Genomic DNA, 20714 nt, shown 5'->3' on the forward strand with positions numbered 1-20714 from the left:
ATATATATATATATCACAGCCTTTTGGAATGGATCCTTCTTTTTATAGGGAATTCTACTCCTCTTTGGTAACTTATAATTATTAAAATCCATATTTTTTAACCCCTGAGCTGATCTTGTGACTAAATCAATAAAGAAGGTTACCTTCGTCAATCAGCTCATAGAAGTTAAACATTGTTACGGCCGTTTCAGCATATCCATGCCATCATCAGACGTTCAGCCTTAGTGGCGTCGTTAATATACAAATACCCCCGCCGCAGCAAACCTGCAGACTAAGCGAATTTCCATTTGACTGATTGGATGTACACTGAAATGTCTACTTAAAAATATAACTTTTATTCCCGATTTAAATAGAATTAGTTTAACAAGTACTTAGGTTTGCTGCATCAGGGAGGGTAAAACTATTTTTTTTTGTAAAATGTTAATAGTTAGTAAGAAATAAAAACATTTTCCAAATTTGATCAAAATATGTTCATAAACAAGCAAACTACAACAGTTTACTTATTCTCCATAAGAATAACATGGGAATTTTAAATTTACAATTTTTTGGAATTTTCTCCGTAACCATTAGGCGCATAATAACGCTTCAATATACTAAATTATTTGTTTTTTTAAGCTCTACAAAATGGTTTGGAAAGAAATTGCAAAATTTTATGTTTTTTGGGTCAAAAATGGGAAAAACCTATTTTTACCCCATAAAACCCCCCATAAACCCCCGTTCCCATGACCCGATCATGCTGGATCGCAAAATCGTTCGAATAAACGTAGGTTTACACGTTTGTACCAAATTTCATCAAAATCGGATCAATTTTGCTTGAGTTATCGTGCTAACGGACACACATATATCTTACTAATATTATAAATGTGAAAGTTTGTGTGTTTGTTTGTGTGTTTGAAGTTCAATCACGCATAAACCACTGGACGGATTGGGCTGAAATTTGGCATGATGATAGCTTACATTCCCGATTAACATATAGGCATATTCTTATCTCAAAAATCCATTCGGGCTCCGCCCCAGTGGCTCGGTAATTCCCCATGTTAACCTTATGAGTATTCATAGTTAAAGGGAATTAAAGAATTTAGTCAGCTGTTTCAACTAAAAAAGTTGGTTCTATGATATGGAAAAGCATTAAAAAGTTATAATATTTACATACAGGGTGCAGCACTATATTTTTCTTGCATTTATGAAAACAGCTATTTTGAACTAAGCAGCAACAAAAAACTGTGATTCGCAATGAGAACTGTCAAAGTAGGATTGTTTACAGTTATGTTTATGTTTTTCATTTCATGAATGATTTGTGATGTTTAGCGAATTGTTGATAATTTATTTTTCTCTATTGTTTAGGTGAAAATCAAATTTTAGTTTAGCAAATTTTATCAAACTGTGTCCTCTCTTATTGCAAAACGCAAAGCTTGAGTATAACTGCAATAAGCATTTTATACTTATATTCCAACCCCGTACGAAGGATGGGTACTCTGCTAGTATATATATATATATATACCTATATATATAAATATATATATATATATATATATATATATATATATATGAATTTGAACGAATGGTGTTTCTGGCCTCTAGGGACCTCAAAACGAAAAAAAATCGGTCCCGCTTACAGGTCTTACCATGAGTACTACGGTAATAGCTTATTCCCTATATGGGAAATTCGCTAAAACACAAACTGTCACACATACATAAACATAAACGGGGTTTTTTGACTAAACAGGCCTGTTGATTACACATATCCGCACAAGAGCAAGTAGCTAACTGGAGTCATTCTTGCGGTGTCGTGTCAGTGGCGGCATTATCATTTGTACTTTGCCCTCTTGGTCTTGAATCCTTCCTCTGACTTAAAATACTATTGAAAATTATGTGTGATTTGAATTGTAGTTTGTCATTTAAAATAAGTTCGCTATTGTCATTTTTTGTATGTGCTTTGTAAATTTCAGGGGTATACAGAATTAAATGTGCTAGTTGTCCTAGTGTTTATGTAGGAAAAACGGGGCGCACTTTCAAAACTAAATGTAAGGAGCATCATCCGAAACCGAAAGCTGACAAACAAAAGTCTACATTTGCCCAACATCTAATGGACAATAATCACGACCTAAATGACCTCAAAACTGGCTTGGAAATCCTTCAACAAGCTCTTTCTCCTCATAATGGAATAACTGAATATAGGGCTTTTGCTGTGTCATTTATAAACAGAAGTGTTGTGTCATCTACGTACATAATGGTTTTGATGTTGATGTCATTTATAAAACCAGTAAAGTCATTTGTATAAAGGATAAAAAGTAAAGGGCCCAGGACAGAGCCCTGGGGCATTCCTCTATTCCTCCACTGTCAATAATTGACAGTGGAGGAAGACAATTATTGTCTTGATCTGTACACATATTGAACTTTGAACTCTATGTACTTTTTGTTAGATTTGAATTTGAATTATCAGGATAGTACTGCGTATTGTAGTACTCACTAGTTTGGGCGTTAATTCACCAGTGAGTATTGCATTCACAGTGTATGCATATAAATATCAACAATTTGTGATTCATATTGGACCCGATTGACTCAAGAGACAACTACATTTCATTGACTCCTCTTTCTAGTTTTTTACAATATAAAAATCACACTTGGTCAAAAATCAACAATGCTTATCAAGTGAATATGACAGTAGCCTACTGAATTATTGACTCATTAACTTAGCTATTATGCAAAAAAGTAAATTGTTTACTTATGATTAAATAAACGGTATCAGCATCCTGACACATACTTTCTCCCATAAGCCTGTCAATAACTTTTATCATAAGCGGTGAGAGTAAATAAGATAAAACCATAAAAGCTGCAATTACTTTTTAACTGTAATTGATACAGCAATGGGGTTCTGTACTACTTTCTTTAGAATTATAACATGTTAATTTTGATCAAAACCAGCTTTTCTCCAAAAATCTGATTTTCCGTTAATTTTATTGGGTTTTATGGGAAAATCCCCATTAAAAATCAAAATTCCAAAGGGATTTTTAAAAGATCAAAATTTTAAGAACCATAACATACTAAGTTAAATCAAAAGTGGATTTTTTTCTTAAATCCTATTTTTTGTTATTTTATGGGGGTTTTATGGGAAAATCTCTATTAAACATAAAAATTTCAGAAAAATGAAAAAACACCTGGAGATACCATTAATTAGAACCTACACACCAAGGACCACAGGTGTAGCCTCTAGCTCTGTACACATCCAGACGCACACACACACAGAGACACACAGACATCACTTCAAAAACCACTTTTTGGATCCAGGGGGACTCAAATGGATATATCCACTCAAACTTGAAAATTTTGAGAAAACAATACTTTCTCCATACTACGTTATAAGGAGGGAAAGTAAAACACTAGTTTGTTTTGAGTTTTTAGGTAGGAATTTCTATAAAGTAATTTGTGGTAGAAAAGTTAAGTGTTTGTAACTTAACCAATAGGGATTTGACATGAAAGAAGCAATTTTTTTTGATGGGCTATCTACACAGTACTTCCTAGAAATACTTAAAATGAGTGATATTATTCTTTCAAGCTGTTTCTTTTTTATAAAATGAAACAAGCTTTGAGCATACCAAAATGAAAGAAAACTTTTCAAGACCAATTAATTATATCTTTAGCAGGTCCTATAGTATTACTTAAAGTGAAAAGTGCCATTAAATTAAGCTTTCAAATTTTAATTGGCTTTTCAATTTTCATTGAGCTTAAAACCTTTGTTTGGTCGTTTATTTATGTCTATCAAGCACTATCAATCTGTTTATATGAATCTACAAGCTACTATTTAATATATCAATTATCCACGCTCCAACACTATAAACATCTTTATTGCTGCTAAAGGACAATACAACAATAAATCTAATATAATTTTGTTAATGCTTTTCAATAACCTTTAAATCATTGACTATTAAACTGATTTGGGTGCATCTTGTAGTTGTAACTCTGTCAGACAAATTATTTTGAACAAGCTGCTATACCCGTGCTTTGCAATGGGAAGAAAATGTGACCTAGAGAGCTATTAAAGTGGTGCTGATTTATGTTTTAAAATATAGCAACTCTATGATTTATTTTGAAAATATAAACTGATTTAAAAGTGTAAACCTAATTACCATCAAACCCCTACTTTTAATGTTAATAGATCCAAAAGGATATGACAGCATACCTTAGTGTAGCAATAGCATCATTGCTTCATATTGATGCTTCATGAATGACATGTTTTGTCATAATTCTTCAATTTTAGTCAAGCCTCTTTACATGTAGCTTACTATATAAATTACAAAATGAAACTTTGAGCAATACTTTACAAAACGTATACAACCTTCCTTTAAAACCAAACATAACCCTCCTCAATCTATATAAAGCGCCACAAACATCAAAACGGCACACGGAAGATTTCTCAGGTGCGGTTTGACGTTACAACTGTTGACGTCACTTTGATGGAACACCATTACCGCAACGACATGGTTTGTAGACATTGGCCTCGATGGTGTAGTGGATGGCGTGTCAGGCTGATAATCCGAATGTACCGGGTTCGAACTCCCCTAGTAGCATTTACTTTTTGTCAATATTTTTTTCATATCAGCAAGTTTGGTTGGTTTGGTTAGGTTATGACAGTTTAATTTTATAATAAAAAATTATAAAATTGAATTTTAGGAATTTATAATTTTGTTTTATGAACAAAACTATTTTTTAGATTAGTAAAACTTCATTCGATTTTTTCATTATCAGCACGTTTGGTTAGTTTGGTTAGGTTATGACAGTTTAATTTAATAAGGAAAAAATGTTAAAATTGTCTGTTTCTTCAGACGCAGCAGTTACTGACGACAGCAGTTAGTGACGTCAAACGGCACCTGAGAAATCTTCCATGTGCCCCACCGCCACAAACATCTTTTTTGAGTAAATAAACAAACACCAGTTCATTGTACTGATCAGCTGTTTCAATAACTAAATTAAATTAAATCATTTAAACTTTAGAAGCATACCAGGCGTAGTCCTTTGGAAATCAGCCTGTGGGGCAGAGCCCTTAGGAAATTTGTCCATATGAATACTTTTCAGCAAATCTACACACTAACCTAAGCTACATTTTTATATGTTATATATATGCCCATATTTTTATTTGGTAAATGTCCTTAACCGTTTACATAAAATTTGATTGTATCACTTTAATAATATAATGAGCTGATATACCCGTGCTTCGCAACGTGAAGAAAACACAGAAGAGAATAATGTTGTTCTTTAGATCTGCTGTATAAAATAGTTACACATCGACTATTCATTTTAGAACAAAAACTCAGTTATATCACCTACTAAAGTAAAATTGTTTTCTTTATCTATACTATTATAAAGAAGAGGTGGTGTCTGTGTGTTTGTATGAGGTAATCTCAAAAACTACTGAACCGACTGGGCTCAAATTGCACACAAATGAAGCTACAGCTCCGAGGATATATATAGAACTATTCCCGCTTCGATATTGTCCTAGGGCTATGCCCCGTGGGCTTTCAAAAATTTGAGGTGAGAGATTTAAAAGTAAATATTGATTGATGGTATCCATGGTAACAAAGAACAAACCTACAAAGTTTAAAAATGTAAACAAGCAGAACTAACTGTCAAATGAATGTTGATTTCATATTTCCACACAGCTGGTTCAAACATATTAAATACTGCACGAATATTAGAACAGAGAGGGTAAAGATTATAAATTTAAAATAATGATGTCACTAGCCCGAATGTAAACATTATTTGACATTACTTAAATGGAGCTGTCAAACCATATGTTAATGTAATTTGAATTTCATTAGTATATGATTCTTTCAGTTACTTCATTTGTTAATGTTTATGATCTAATATACTGAGTCTGTTCTAATATTTGTGAAATGCTGTAATAATATTTTAGAGGGGATAATTTGTTGTAAAAAAATTGTTCATGGATATAGGAAATAATTAAGATTCTATAATCATTGCCCTATCAATCTAGGCTCTTATCCTGAGTTTTATGAGGTTTATTTTTTACACTTTTTTGTGTAAACAGTAGTCAGTACCGGTAATAAACTCCCTGCCGCAGCAAATCTATAGACTGAGCGAATTTCCATTTGCCTATGATTATAATTTCACTAAAATCTATACTATTATAAAAAAGAGGTGGTTGCTGTATGTGTGTATGGGAAAAGTAAACGAAAAAAATACTGGTCGGATCGGGCTGAAATTCGGCATGATGATAGCTCATATTCCCGATTAACATATAGGCATATTTTTATCCCAAAAATCCTTCCGGGCTCCGCCCCAATGGCTCTGGAGTTTCCCATGTTAACCTTATGAGAAATGGAATTAATGAATCTTAACAGCTGTTTCAATTAAACAAGTTGGTTCTGTTCTATGATGTTCAATAGCATTAAAGTTACAAGGATTACCAACAGGGTGCAGCACTAGCACTATTATTTCTTTTACATTTATGACAACAGCTAATTTGCAACCAAAAGGTGAGTGAGCGTAGCGAACGAACTTCAACCTGGAGGCGAGTGAGCGTAGCGAACGAGCTAACCTGAAGGCAAGTGAGCGTAGCGAACGAGCTAACCTGAAGGAAAGTGAGCGCAGCGAACGAGCTCCAACCTAAAGGTGAGTGAGCGTAGCGAACGAACTTCAACCAGGACGTGATTGAGCCATGCAAACGAGATCATCTTGAAAATTAAGAAGTTATCGGGGCAAAGCCCGCGGGTTACAGCTAGTATTTAGATAAGGTTTAAACTTCTAAAACAGCCATTACGGTCAAGTGTATAAGTGGTGCTGACATGTGTTTACAAATACTGTAACTCTATGATTTAATTTGAATAGATAAACTGATTTAAAAGTGTAGAACTACTTTCAAAACCCTACTTATATTATGTGTCAATAGATAATAAAATACCCCCGCCGCAGCAAACCTGCCGTCTAAGCGAATTTCCATTTGGCTGAATTGATTTTCAATCGATCTATTTAAATAACATTAGGTTTAACGAGTACCTAGGTTTGCTGCTACAAGGAAACTAATAAAGTGTGTATTTTAAGTAAAATAATTATTGCTTAGTAGAAAATGAATACATTTGCCAAGTTTGATCAAAAGATATCCATAAACAAGCAAACTACAACATTTTAAAATATTCTCCATAAGAATAACATGGGAATTTTAAATTTACAATTTTTTTAGTTTTCTCCGTAACCAATAACCGTACAAAAACACTTTGATATACTGAATTGTTTGTTTTTTTAAGCTCTTTAAGAAGGTTTAGAGAAAAATCGGGAAATTTTGTGTTTTGAGGGTCAAAAGTGAGAAAAACCAATTTTTACCCCATAAAACCCCCCATAAAACCCTGTTCCCATGGTCCGATCATGCTGGATCGCGAACTCATTCAAGTTTATCCCGCCTTACACCTTCAAACCAAATTTCATCAAAATCGGATAAAAATTACTCAAGTTATCGTGTTCACGGACACATATATATATAAATCTATAGTACCTGGGGACCGAGCTTTGCTCGGGGAAAATCATTAGTCCACTCTGAAAGCAGTCTTAGTACTGTATTGGAGACACATAGATCCTTCCCCAAACTCCAAACAGCTCGCCTTTACTACGTCCTACACCATTTCCTACGTCATGGACCTGTTTCCCTCCATTTCCATAGCACTTTAGGATTGTAGATACCTTAATCTAATCGTTATTAACAGTTCCCACACTCCGGACAGCTCGTCTTTACTACGTCCTACACCATTTCCTACGTCATTGACCTGTTTCCCTCCCTTCCCATAGCATTTCAGAATTGCAGATACCTTAACCTAATCGTCATAAACAGTTCCCACACTACGGACAGCTCGCCTTGACTACTTCCTTCGCCACTTCCTACGTCGCGGACCTGTTTTCCTCCCTTCCCATAGCATTTTAGGATTGTAGAAACCTTAATCTAATCGTCATAAACAGTTCCCACACTCCGGACTACTCGCCTTGACTACTTCCTTCACCACTTCCTACGTCGCGGACCTGTTTTCCTCCCTTTCCATAGCATTCTTGGATTGCAAATACCTTAATCCAATCATCATAAACAGTTCCCACGCTCCAGACAGCTCACCTTGACTACTTCCTTCACCACTTCCTTCGTCACGGACCTGTTTCCCTCCCTTCCCATAGCATTTTAGGATTGCCCATACCCTTATCTAATCGTCATAAACAGTTCCCACGCTCCGGACTACTCGCCTTGACTACTTCCTTCACCACTTCCTACGTCGCGGACCTGTTTTCCTCCCTTCCCATAGCATTTTAGGATTGTAGAAACCTTAATCTAATCGTCATAAACAGTTCCCACACTCCGGACAGCTCGCCTTGACTACTTCCTTCACCACTTCCTACGTCACGGACCTGTTTCCCTCCCTTCCCATAGCATTTTAGGATTGCCCATACCTTTATCTAATCGTCATAAACAGTTCCCACACTCTGGACAGCTCGCCTTGACTACTTCCTTAACACCTTCCTACGTCGTGGACCTGTTTTCCTTCCTTCCCATAGCACTTTAGGATTGCAGATACCTTAATCTAATCGTCATAAACAGTTCCCACACTCCGGATTACTCGCCTTGACTACTTCCTTCACCACTTCCTACGTCGCGGACCTGTTTCCCTCCCTTCCCATAGCATTTTAGGATTGCAGATACCCTGATCTTATCGTAATAAACAGTCCCCACACTCCGGACTGCTCGCCTTGACTAATTCCTTAACACCTTCCTTCGTCACGGACCTGTTTCCCTCCCTTCCCATAGCACTTTAGGATTGCAGATACCTTAATCTAATCGTCATAAACAGTTCCCACACTCCGGATTACTCGCCTTGACTACTTCCTTCACCACTTCCTACGTCGCGGACCTGTTTCCCTCCCTTCCCATAGCATTTTAGGATTGCAGATACCCTGATCTTATCGTAATAAACAGTCCCCACACTCCGGACTGCTCGCCTTGACTAATTCCTTAACACCTTCCTTCGTCACGGACCTGTTTCCCTCCCTTCCCATAGCATTTTAGGATTGCCCATACCCTTATCTAATCGTCATGAACAGTTCCCACGCTCCGGACTACTCGCCTTGACTACTTCCTTCACCACTTCCTACGTCACGGACCTGATTCCCTCCCTTTCCATAGCATTTTAGGATTGCCCATACCCTTATCTAATCGTCATAAACAGATCCCAGACTTCTCACTGCTACCCTTGACTACAATGTATCGAGTAATCTTCAGTATAATCTTTGCTAAATGATGTTTTTCCTTTTGTACTGTATTTGTAATTTGCTAGTATACTGTGGGTAGTTGGCTTATTATGAACACATGCTACAACTTCAAGTCTTTTGTTTACTTTTTCCTTGTTATTTAATTCAGCCAACAAGGTTACCTAGCAACCCATAAGACTAATGTTAAAAAAATGTGATTTTCAGTTTCATTTTTCTACGTAATTAGATTTTTGTTGGCAGTTCTAACTGCAGTAAACTCGTTTTTAGGCCAGAATTAAACTATTTACAACATTTGAAGAAAATCGTCGGAACCGTTTTCGAGATCTTTGTGCAAGCAAGCATACATACATACAAGCAAACATTGCTCGTATTAGAGTATAGGATATATATCTATATATATATATATACATATATAAAAATTTGAACGAATGGTGTTTTTGGCCTCTGGGGACATCAAAATGAAAAAGTAAATCGGTCCCGGGCCTAAGTCTTACCATGAGACCTACGGTAATAGCTACTTCCCTATAGGGAAATTCGCTAAAAATATCAACATACCTAAATGTAGCAATAGCATCAATTCATTATTATTGATGCTTTATGAATTAGATGTTTTACCATAATTCTTAAATTTCAGTCAAGCCTCTTTTTATGTAGCTATATAAATTACAAATAAAAATGTAAGCAATATTCTACCAAACTTTTACTACCGGTACCTTTTTTAACCAAACATAACCCTCTTACTGAATAATGCACATATTTTCTCCATGTAAATAAAGCATCACTAACATAGTATTCGAGTAAATAAACAAACACCAATTTATTGCATTGACCAGCGGTTCCATTAACTAAATAAAATAAAATAATTTAAACTTTGGAAGTGTCCATATCAACACTTTTCGACAAATCTACACACTATAAGCTTCATTTTGATGTGTCATATGTCTATACATATTTGTATTTTGTTAATGGCCTTAACCGTTTACATAAAATTGGGTTGTATCACTTTAATAATATAATAGATAGATAGATGTTTTGAATTTGACCTGTGATAACATTCATGATTTTCTTTGCACTACATATTGTATTTTCACTATTTTTCATGTTATAAAACGTTAATATTTACTTTACAACAAACAGTTAATATTTACTTTGGTTGTACAGTTTTGGTTGTTGAAAATTAAAACAGTTGACAAAACAATTACAAATATTTGTTTGTTTACATCAGCAAAATCCAAAAAAATAGATATTATACAGGGAGCGGCAAAATGATCTGACGGTTTTCTTTGCTGCCCTGTCAAGTGAGTGATTGGCGTAGGGTGGTGGGAATAGAGGCGTTACAAAGCCAACGTGTGACAATTTTTAGTAGCCACGGAGCCGTGGGACAGCTGAGCACTATGACTTTGTTGTAGAAGTGTTTTTTAAAGTGGCAATTCCTGTGTAGCTGTTCAGTACACGTTTCAATGTGGGTCAATGAAGAAAAGTCCCAACTCGAAACACCATTTTGCTGTAGGTGGGTAGGCTAACTTTAGAGCTACTAGTTCAGCATTGAAACTAAAATCTGACTACGTGGTGTGAAACTAAAGAGAGTGAGAAAGACTATGTGGCGTGATTGAAAGTGTGATTCGTCACTCATAATGACAACTTTGTCATCACTACTTGTTCTCAAAAAGAGATGCGCTTTGCATAGCCACTGGGCTTCAACTGTTGCAGTTGCACGATTGCCATTTTGTATGAATGAAAATGCAGATGGTATTGTAATACTCTTCTACTGAGCGGCCAGACAAGTGCAGAGCTGCAGCTTATTTACGTTTAGGCTGCTGAGGACTAACTTCCACAGCGTATCTCACTCTCTCGGCGCTCTCTGGTGTCCGAGCTGACATTGGACAGCCTTTTGACTTTTTTCAATGCTATACTAGTAGCTCTAAAGCTACCTACTCACAGCAAAATGGTTTTTAGAGTTGGGACTTTTCCCCTTGGACCCATATTGAAAAGTGTACTGAACAGCTACACAGGAATTTCCACTTTTAAAAACACTTCTACTACAAATACATGTTTCTCAGCTATCCCACGGCTCCATGGCTACTAAAAATGTTCACACGTTGGCTTTGTAACGCCCCTATTCCCACCACCCTACGCCACTCATTCGCTCGACAGGGCGGCAAAGAAAACCGTCAGATCATTTTGCCGCTCCCTGTACATTACTTTCGTATATCTATATATTTAATACACAGTTGTAACACTGTTTTCTCAATAATTACTGGACCGATCCACAAGATTTATGTCTCAAATTAAAGGGGATAGTTTGTAGATTTGCCGAACTTCCTTAGAATTTACGTTTTTTCTAAGGGCTACGACCTACAGCCCTTCAAAGGTCGAGTCAATACAATTCTTATTGAAGAATACAATACACAGTTTATAAATTATTCGTCAGCTGGTTAATGTTTGTCAGATATTTATTTGTTATTATTTTTATAACCTCACTTTCAGTATGTAATTAGGTATTTACTCAGGGGAGGTATAGAAGAGGCTACGATGACAGCTGTGGCCTTCTTATTAGCTGAGGGAACGCCATTACCGTAACAAAACGGTCGGTAGCCATCGGCCTCGGTGGTCTAATAGTTAGCGTGCCGGGCTGATATACTGTAGGTCCCGGGTTCGAATCCTACTGGTAGTATTAACTTTTTGTCCAAGATTTTTTTATTATCAGCAAGTTTGGTTGGTTTGGTTCGATTATAACAGTTTAATTTTATTATTAAGTCATTATAAAATTTAAATTGAGCTTATTTTTCCGATTACTAAACTTTTGTTATATTATTTCTTTATCAGCAAGTTTGGTTAGTTCGGTTAGGGTATGATAGTTTAATTTTATAATTAAAAAAATAATAAAATTGAATTTGAGACATTTATAATTTTATTTTATGAACAGAACTATTTTTGCGATTAGTAAACGTTCATTGCCAAAGTGCTCTCTACTACAGCGCTGTTCACGGACGAATTTCGAACTAAATGCCTCATTCGTACCTCCCCTAAGTCAGACCCATGTAATTATTAATGTAGGAGTTCCTGTTTATAAACACACAATTTTGATCCAGGAAAAGTGTATTTGTTAGCTTTTTACACCACAATGTATTATTTATAATGTATTTGAACATTATTTGTATATTTTGGTGTACATTTTGTATTTTTGAAATGTTTTAATTAGTTTTCCTGCGAAGTGATCTGAAGGAAAGTGGTAATTGAGTTTTAGTTTGAGTATGGAATGTGAAATAATACCCTTAGTAGGGACGGAACCTTATTGTTTTGATCAATATAATTTATTCTCTACTAGCTGTTCTACCCGTGCTTTGCAACGGGAAGATGACACAAAATAGAAACATTTTAATGTTTACATCCAGGGCCGGATTTAGCATTTTGGCGCCCCTAGGCCCAATAGTATTTCCGCCCCCTATTCTGGTCACAGTTTCTTTTCTACAAACCTTTATTAAAAACTATATCATGCATAGGCCTATGTTAATTGCTTGAACACCACTCATCGTCAGAATTTTATCATTTCAAGTTTTTTTAAGAATTGTCTTGGCTAGCCTTAACAAAATGCCGTCTTAAACACTTTTGGCAATTTTATGTTTTTAGCAAATGCTCATGCTTGTGGGATCGAAACAAAAAAAACCAACGCACAGAGCATTCCTGCAAAAAAGCATGTCCATTGTTTCCGATTTCAGGCCCCAAAACATGAACTCCATAATTGTATGTGATACCATAGATTAAACATACTCCTTTAGTAGATTTGTCATCCTTAGGGATTAGCTGAAATCAATTCTTTTTATTGAGGTTATTTTTAAAACCTAGTTTGTCCAAAATAAAACGATCTAAGCATAAACAATAGGTCGTACCCTGGTTATATATATTTTTTTAACAAGTATTTATTTACAATCTATTCCATACTAGAACAATAAGTAAATTTAATAACCATGGTTATATTACAAGAAATTAAACACACAACATAGAACCATAGACTAGGAGTATGATTTATCTATGATAGAACTATCCCTAAAATAATAGAAACAAGATTACGTCAAAACTAACTTCCAGTGTTACCAACATGAACTAGACATGAAAAAAATATTTAGAATTAACAATATGGTAAGAAGTCGACTTGAGTTTATAGTTAATCTATGGTAGTACTGCATCCAGATTATATTTGCAAAGCAAAACAAAGCAATAGTCCGGAAACCATAATTATCATCAGGTCTGAGCTGAGGAGAAAATGACACCATTATTGGTGCTTTGGAGGGGATTAAATTTTTCTAAAGCCTGTTGCAAACTCAGATAAATATTTTTTCGTTATTGAATTTTAAAGGTAAACTTATCGTATTTTTAATATTCAACAAAACGTTTTATATATTTTAACTTGACCCTGCAGGTTGTTGTAAACTGATCAAAAGATTAGTTAATAAATTTCCTTTATGTGAGGTGAGGGTGGTAACACGCATGCCCCCCTAATCACTCTGATCAGTAGTGCCGACCCCGAGGCAGCATAGTGGCAGTGCAAAGAGTACAGAGGCAATACAAAGCGTACCGCTCAGGCGCTCGACAACATCCCTATACAGCCTACTCCATAACCAATGTTTGTTACAAATGTTGTAACGAAATTGATGCGTAATGTTGAAAAATAGTTTAAATATTCTAACAATTATTTCTCCCAATGAGTTTCAAAATTATAATGCTTTATTAACAAGAGTTTTTTTTATCAACTTGCAAAAAATATTTTAAGCCATGGCTATTTATTATATTTTTAGATATGAAAAAAATATTTTTCCTCTCGGCCGTGCGCCCTCTGGGAGCTTGCGCCCATAGGCCCGGGCCTACTGGGCCTATTGGGAAATCCGGCCCTTATCTGTTGCATATAATAGTTACACATCCGCCAACGCTTTTAGAAACAAAATTCAACTTTTATAGCCTTAATAGAAACGTTTAAGTTATGACTTTTAAATCTGGTAAGTAGTGGATACCACCATTTTGGTTTTGATTAATTTTAAATCCTGTGTAGGCTGATATAAGAAAAACTGGCCAAATATTTGAATAAAACTTTGACATACATGATTTAGCTTCATCTCCCTTAATAACATATCTTTTAATTTATTATTGACATTTTAAATTTCAATTTGGAAGTTGCAAAAATACTAATTATTAAATTTAAATGAACATTTTTTTTTTTTTAATTTCACTCTTCTTTATATTAAATCACAAATTCTTCCATCTTCAGTTTCTTCACTCACAATAAATCATTATCAAAACTAAGTAAGCTGTTATAAGCTTTAGAAATATTGCTGTGCCTTATCAATACAGTCTTTTGAAATATTAAAGAAACTATATCTAGTGGTATTATAAAAAATGTTAAACAAATAATTTAGCATTAAAGACAGCAGACAAAACTAATATGATTATCAAAGCATCAAGGACTAAAAAATGTAATAGCAAATACAGTATATGTTTCATTGCATCTCTGATTCTACTCTACAAAAATATTAACTAACATCTTAAACCAGTTCTTTTAGTTAGTTCCATGTCCATTGCCTTTACATTTTCACACTTACCATTAAGTAAACATAGTAACAGATATTTCATTAATTTTAGAAACAAAAGAACACTGTGTACTGCTTAGTTTTGATATTTTCCTTGGTTTAATTTAATCAGTGGTGTGGCAAAACACAAATAATTAAAGTATCAAATAAAGTAAATGTGAACTGAAAGCTATGTTAAGATAAAATAAGAGTATTTTGTATTACCATTTGATAATTAAATATAGTTACACATATACAACAGAGAAAACAAAAATCAACGTACAATTTAGTTGTTATAGATTATATTCTTTAGATAAATTAAAGCATAGTTTTAGCAAAACACAATAACTTAATTTACCTAAATATACATATAAAAAACAATGTGATGTGCAAGTTATGTTAAGTTAATCTAACACATGTTAAGTAGTTAGGATTTATTAAAATCAGCCTCCAAATTCATACAAAACATATATTTATTGTAATTTGCATACTGTTTCCATGAAAACATATCAATAACATTATTTTCATAACTTAGACGCTTTAAAAAATCCAAAGCAGAGCCGGAGTTGATACAGCAACGGTTATAGAATCAGTTTTTTTCTATATAATCATTGACATAGTTTTAGAATAAATAATCCATGATAAAAGGTTAGATTAAAATAAACCTACCTCATAGTTATGGAAAATATTATATTTAATTTCTTTGTATCAGCTGTCTGAAATTGTGATATATGCAGTTTAGCAGTTCTTCTTGTTTACATTTAAATGTCAAAGGAAATGTAAACAAACATTGTTAGTGTTCTCATCGCAGCCATGGAGGCCTATCAATATTTACTTTTAAAATGTTCACCACAGAGCTTTTAAAGCCAAAGGGGCAAAGCCTACGGTCAGTATCGAAATGTGAATAGTCCTATAATGGTCCTTGGTATGGTAGCTATATTTTTGTAAAATTTAAGCCCAGTTGGTTTAGTAGTTTTTGCATCTATTAGTAACACACATACAGACAGACACCATTAGATTTTTATATAATAGTATAGATAGCCACCAGAACAATCATAGGGAAATTAACTTACAAGTTGTACAGATAAATGTTAATGAGTGGGAAACATACAAACCTTTTATCTTAAGTGATTAATCTTACTCAAGATCAGGGTTTGACGTTCAGCAGGACCAAATTTTACCTTCTCACGCTGACATACGCTGAGATGGTGGTGGTGGTGTTGGTGGTGTGAGTACGCTGGGATACGCGGAACTACAATTTATCAGTGAACTATACCCTAAATATTTTTTTTAGTATACAGGGAAGTTGCTTGAGAAACTGTGATACTTACGATTTCGAGTCTGGCGAAGAAGTATATGACTTTATGTTTAATGGCAATGTTGACTCGGGTCATCACAGCGTTATAAAGCATTATCGTTAACTCCAGGGTGTGAAAAGTACAAAAAGAAAAAGAAAAGGTAATCCTCAACCGAGCGTAAAGAGACATGCAAAACGACAAAAAAACATGTAGAGAACCATCGAACCAAACAAGTAAAGAGTAATGTTGTTAAATGTACTCTGGAAGTCCCTACAAAAAACACCTTGAACTCTTTGAATTGGGTTAGTTAAATTTGGATTCGTCACTACAGCAAATCTAAGAATTTAGAGTCAGATCAGACTAACAAGGACACAAGTATATTCTCCTTATGTTGTCAAAAGGGGAAGGTAAAATGAGCTCCTTATCAACATTTTGAGTTTAAGGAAAAACTTATCAATGTGGCTACAACGACTTGAAATAAAGTAGTGAGGGTCAAAAGAAAAAAACAACTATTTGAATAATGGTACTATCACACAACTCTGCATTTGAAATGGCGAGTTCTGAGTCTCACTTGCATAAACATCTTTCTGGTAGGTAGTGGTAGTCTATATAATTTTAAGATCCGGGACTCCCTTTACCATCGGATTGGACCGTTAATACTCTAACATTGAACCAAAGTATGCCCAACTTTATATATACGACGTAAACACAGCTGTTACTCACAGAATGGGTCAAAGGTTCGTGAAATGCTACCAACGGCTGATGCGTGATTTACATGTAAGTGACTATATTTATTCCATAAAACAAATGTAATTAACAAAAACCAGTTTAAAGTCTAACTCGAATTAATATAAAACATTAATTTGGTTAAACTTATATATTGGTTTGATTAACATAAAATAGTTTATACAGGCCAACTATCAGTTCTATTTCATGTAAAAACTTAAGCAACCCCTAAATAAAATACAAAGATAAACAGTATTTGTTAATTGTTATGTCTGTTATTGCTGACAATATTCCCGTGGCGGAGCGCGGGCGGTTAACTAGTTAAACTTTATTTCACCGTTGTAAACCATATTCCATGAGTAATTTTTGCAGGTAACAAACATGTAACGAAAACAGGTCATTTCACAGTAGTGTAGCGAAAACTATATTTCAATGCCATTATTTAGACATTTACGGTAGATACGGTAACACTTTAACTTTTCACAAAAAAAAAAAGAAAATTTATGAGTGATTTAAATTAACAAAAAATAAAAAATTTGAAGCTCAGATACTGTTTTAATAAAGGTTTTAAGAGAATAAAGAATACTGACAGACAGACCAGCTAACATTTTCATCTTACTTTTACCATATTAAAGGAGAATCTTTTTCCATATTATGATTTCTGTAAATTTACACTCTATGTCTTAAGCCAGATGACCTTGGTTTCTTTGTTCTTTAACCATTATTTTTAGTTTATCAAAAGTGTGGCATCTTGACATTGCTACGTAAAATGCCCCATGGTGAAATCAGGACTCTGGCAGATAAAGTCCAACTTCTTCAAGGGCCTATTTATAAATTTTTGTGAAGGTCATGGCAAAAGCAATTCGACATGGGAACTGTCGATGTTTGAATTTTAGGCGGAAATTTTCTTTTGATGGTTCTAAACTTAATAGGGGTAATAATACTCGTTTTCCAGCCGAACCTCCAGCAATAATTTCTTGATTTAAGAGTCCTTGGAGGCTAGCGGCCATCTTGGATGGGTTTAAACAGCTGCTGAAGAGGTATTTATCGTCCAAAAATATTTGTTCAAACACCAAAGTGATTATAATTGCAATATCTAGTATCCTCTGAGATTATAAATGTTCTTTGTAGTTTTTTAACTCTTCTATGAGTTAGAACATCTAGATCTAGGCTCCAAGGACTCTTAAGATTTTGTCGTCATAACCATCAAAGACAACCGTACTTGTATGGGTTTATTTATTGATAATGGTATTGATAAAAGTTGCAAACGTCAGTATATGTAAGAAAGGTGTTTTTGCACGACATCACATTGTTCAAGCTTCGAGATTGGTGTCACCTGTTGTGCAATCTGCAAGATTTGTCAGGGAAAATCCCGCTTGAACACCGACTTGGACAAAATCAGTACGGTATAGATGGACAACGTTTAAATCTACCTTTAATCCATAAAACTGATTTTGTATAGCTGAAAAGTTTGCGGTCGGAATTTTACCCCCTGATTTGTGACGTCAGTTTTGCCCAGGGGGATAAAAATCCGCTACCCCCTAAAAAGTAGCATGGGAGCGAGCTGATGTAGTGGTAAATCCAACCAATAATTATAATGGATGTTATCTACGTGATAATGCAGCAACCCTCTAGGACTAGCCTAAAATAATGTGTAAAACAGTTTCCGGCTGGAATCTAGCATCCTAGGTTGTGGACTGAGGAGGTGGGGCATGAAAAAATCTAAACAGTAGCTTACTATACCTCATAACTACAAATTACAACATGGCCGGGCTAAGGGGTCATTTACACCTACCCTTTACTGTAACTTGGGTTTCTTTGGAGGGACAATTTTTTTCAATTAAGGTACAATAAAATAGTACGAAATGGGTACTAAATTGAGGTATATTCAGGGTGATCAACTCAAGGAGGCCACCATTGGGATACCGGAAACGGAAAGAATTATAGTAAACTTTAAATGGGGGACATTCCTTTATTTTTTGTGGAAGTTAAAAATATGAATTTAGTTTTTTTTTATTCAGCCGCCATTTTCAAATATGGTGGCCAACTTTGAAAGTTCCTAAGGAACACCATACATATTTTATCATGTTTTCGGATTGAACATGCTATCATAGACTAACCAACACAAGTAGACTTCTCATCCCATTGTAAATTTTGAAGCACGTTTTACGTGTCTAGTTCATGTACGTGACACAAAGGCGCTAGTGTCGATGAAACTTTGTTTCCATTATCTTAGGGTTAATTTCTTGATTTGTGCTTTACTGTTTGGTTATATAACTAGGGGACAAGTTATTGTTTATGATTATATCGTATTATTTGGTTAAACGAGGTTTTAATTGGCTGTAATAACGGGAAATAAATTGTAAACAAAACCCGACCTCTACATAAACCGTACATGAACTAACAATAACATTGTCTTCAGCTGTTCCATAAGGATGAGAAATCTACTAAGGGAGTATGTTTTATCTATGATGCAATTTAAAAACTTTTCTAATCGTGTCATTTTTTCCATAAATCACTCGTTTACGAGTTACAGCCTATGAAAAAATTACTTCTCTTGTACATTTTGCATCATGTAGCTCCTAAACGATTTGGTTTATAGCGAAAATGGGAAGAGTAAATAAGTCTTAAAATTTCATCCACATTCCAGAATGACCACATATGTAAAATATGTACAAAATATTGATTCTATTATTTCAAAAATTGCAGCCATTTTCCAAAATGGCAGCAAGCTTTTAAATTGTAAAACTGTGTATTTTATGGTCTTTTTGAAATTTAGATCCAATTTTAAGACTAATTTAATCTTCAAACATACTCATTTAGGAGCTACATGATGCAAAATGTACACTGGTAATACACTAAGTAATTTTTTGTAGGCTGTAACTGGGTTTTTGAAAAAAATGTCAAGAATAAAAAGGTTTTTAAATTGAAAAAATGATAAAATATAGGGTGTTCCATAAGAAAGTTTTCTCTATTTCTTACCGTTTCTGATATCCCAATTATTAAATTGTCAATTATCAAAGACAAATAAAAGAATAGTCAATTTCAGTACAACATTTCAATAACTATTTATTTACTCATTTAACAATATTAAAACATGTGATAATTAATCTTCACAAACAAATCATACAGCAGAAATATAAAGATTAATCAATGGTCATATATATATTTGAAATTAGTCATTAACATCTTTTCCCTCTTCAGGTAGAATGGCAATTTTTGTCATCGGATGAAAAAAAGTACCTTTTGGTGTTGTGATGTCAACAACTCTTACTTGTCCATCTCAACCGGGGTATAGGGCAGATATTCTTCCAAAGGGCCAGGACGTGCAATGTCTTCGTCTACTATTGCCAAGTCGTCAACTTCAGGTGGAATAGTTCTTTTGTCTTCATCCATCCAGGCTTTCCACTTCAGACTAAGTTCAGGTGTCACAACATCATCCCAACCTAGTTTTGTTCTCCATACATCCTGAACCAGTAGTCTCCCTTTTACTGTGGTAGGGACAATCAGACCTAGAGAATCGAAAATTGACATAGCTGCTTTAAGAATCTCTCGTTTCGTCGGATTCTCAGATTCGAGAAATTCAAGTTTTTCGATATTGCGATGGAACACAAAGCAGTCGGATTCAGCGTCCCACCATAATCCAAGTACTCGTTCTGTAGGAAGTCGAGTATCGGGCATCAAGTGTTTGGCTTGGCTGGCTTTCAGGTTTTCAGGAATTTTCGAAAGTACCGTACTTGTTTTGAATTAGACATCCAGTTACAAATTTGGAACCCTCCAGCTCTATGTATCTCAATTATTTCTTGAACACATCGTTTAGCTTCCTCTTCTGTGTTGGTCGAATCTAGCAGGTTGTCCATATATTCTTTAG

The 20714-nt window shown here is 34.7% G+C and overlaps 1 protein-coding gene across 4 annotated transcripts in view; it reads left to right on the forward strand.

The window, feature by feature from the left end:
- The window catches only part of LOC128989947 (sialic acid synthase-like), a 123326-nt gene that overhangs the window by 87985 nt on the left and 14627 nt on the right, over positions 1-20714 (forward strand). The window lies entirely within an intron of this gene.

The sequence above is a fragment of the Macrosteles quadrilineatus genome, unplaced genomic scaffold (genome assembly GCF_028750875.1).
Source record: "Macrosteles quadrilineatus isolate MER2022 unplaced genomic scaffold, UCM_ALF_1.0 Scaffold_1__1_contigs__length_201487025, whole genome shotgun sequence".
Taxonomy (NCBI): domain Eukaryota; kingdom Metazoa; phylum Arthropoda; class Insecta; order Hemiptera; family Cicadellidae; genus Macrosteles; species Macrosteles quadrilineatus.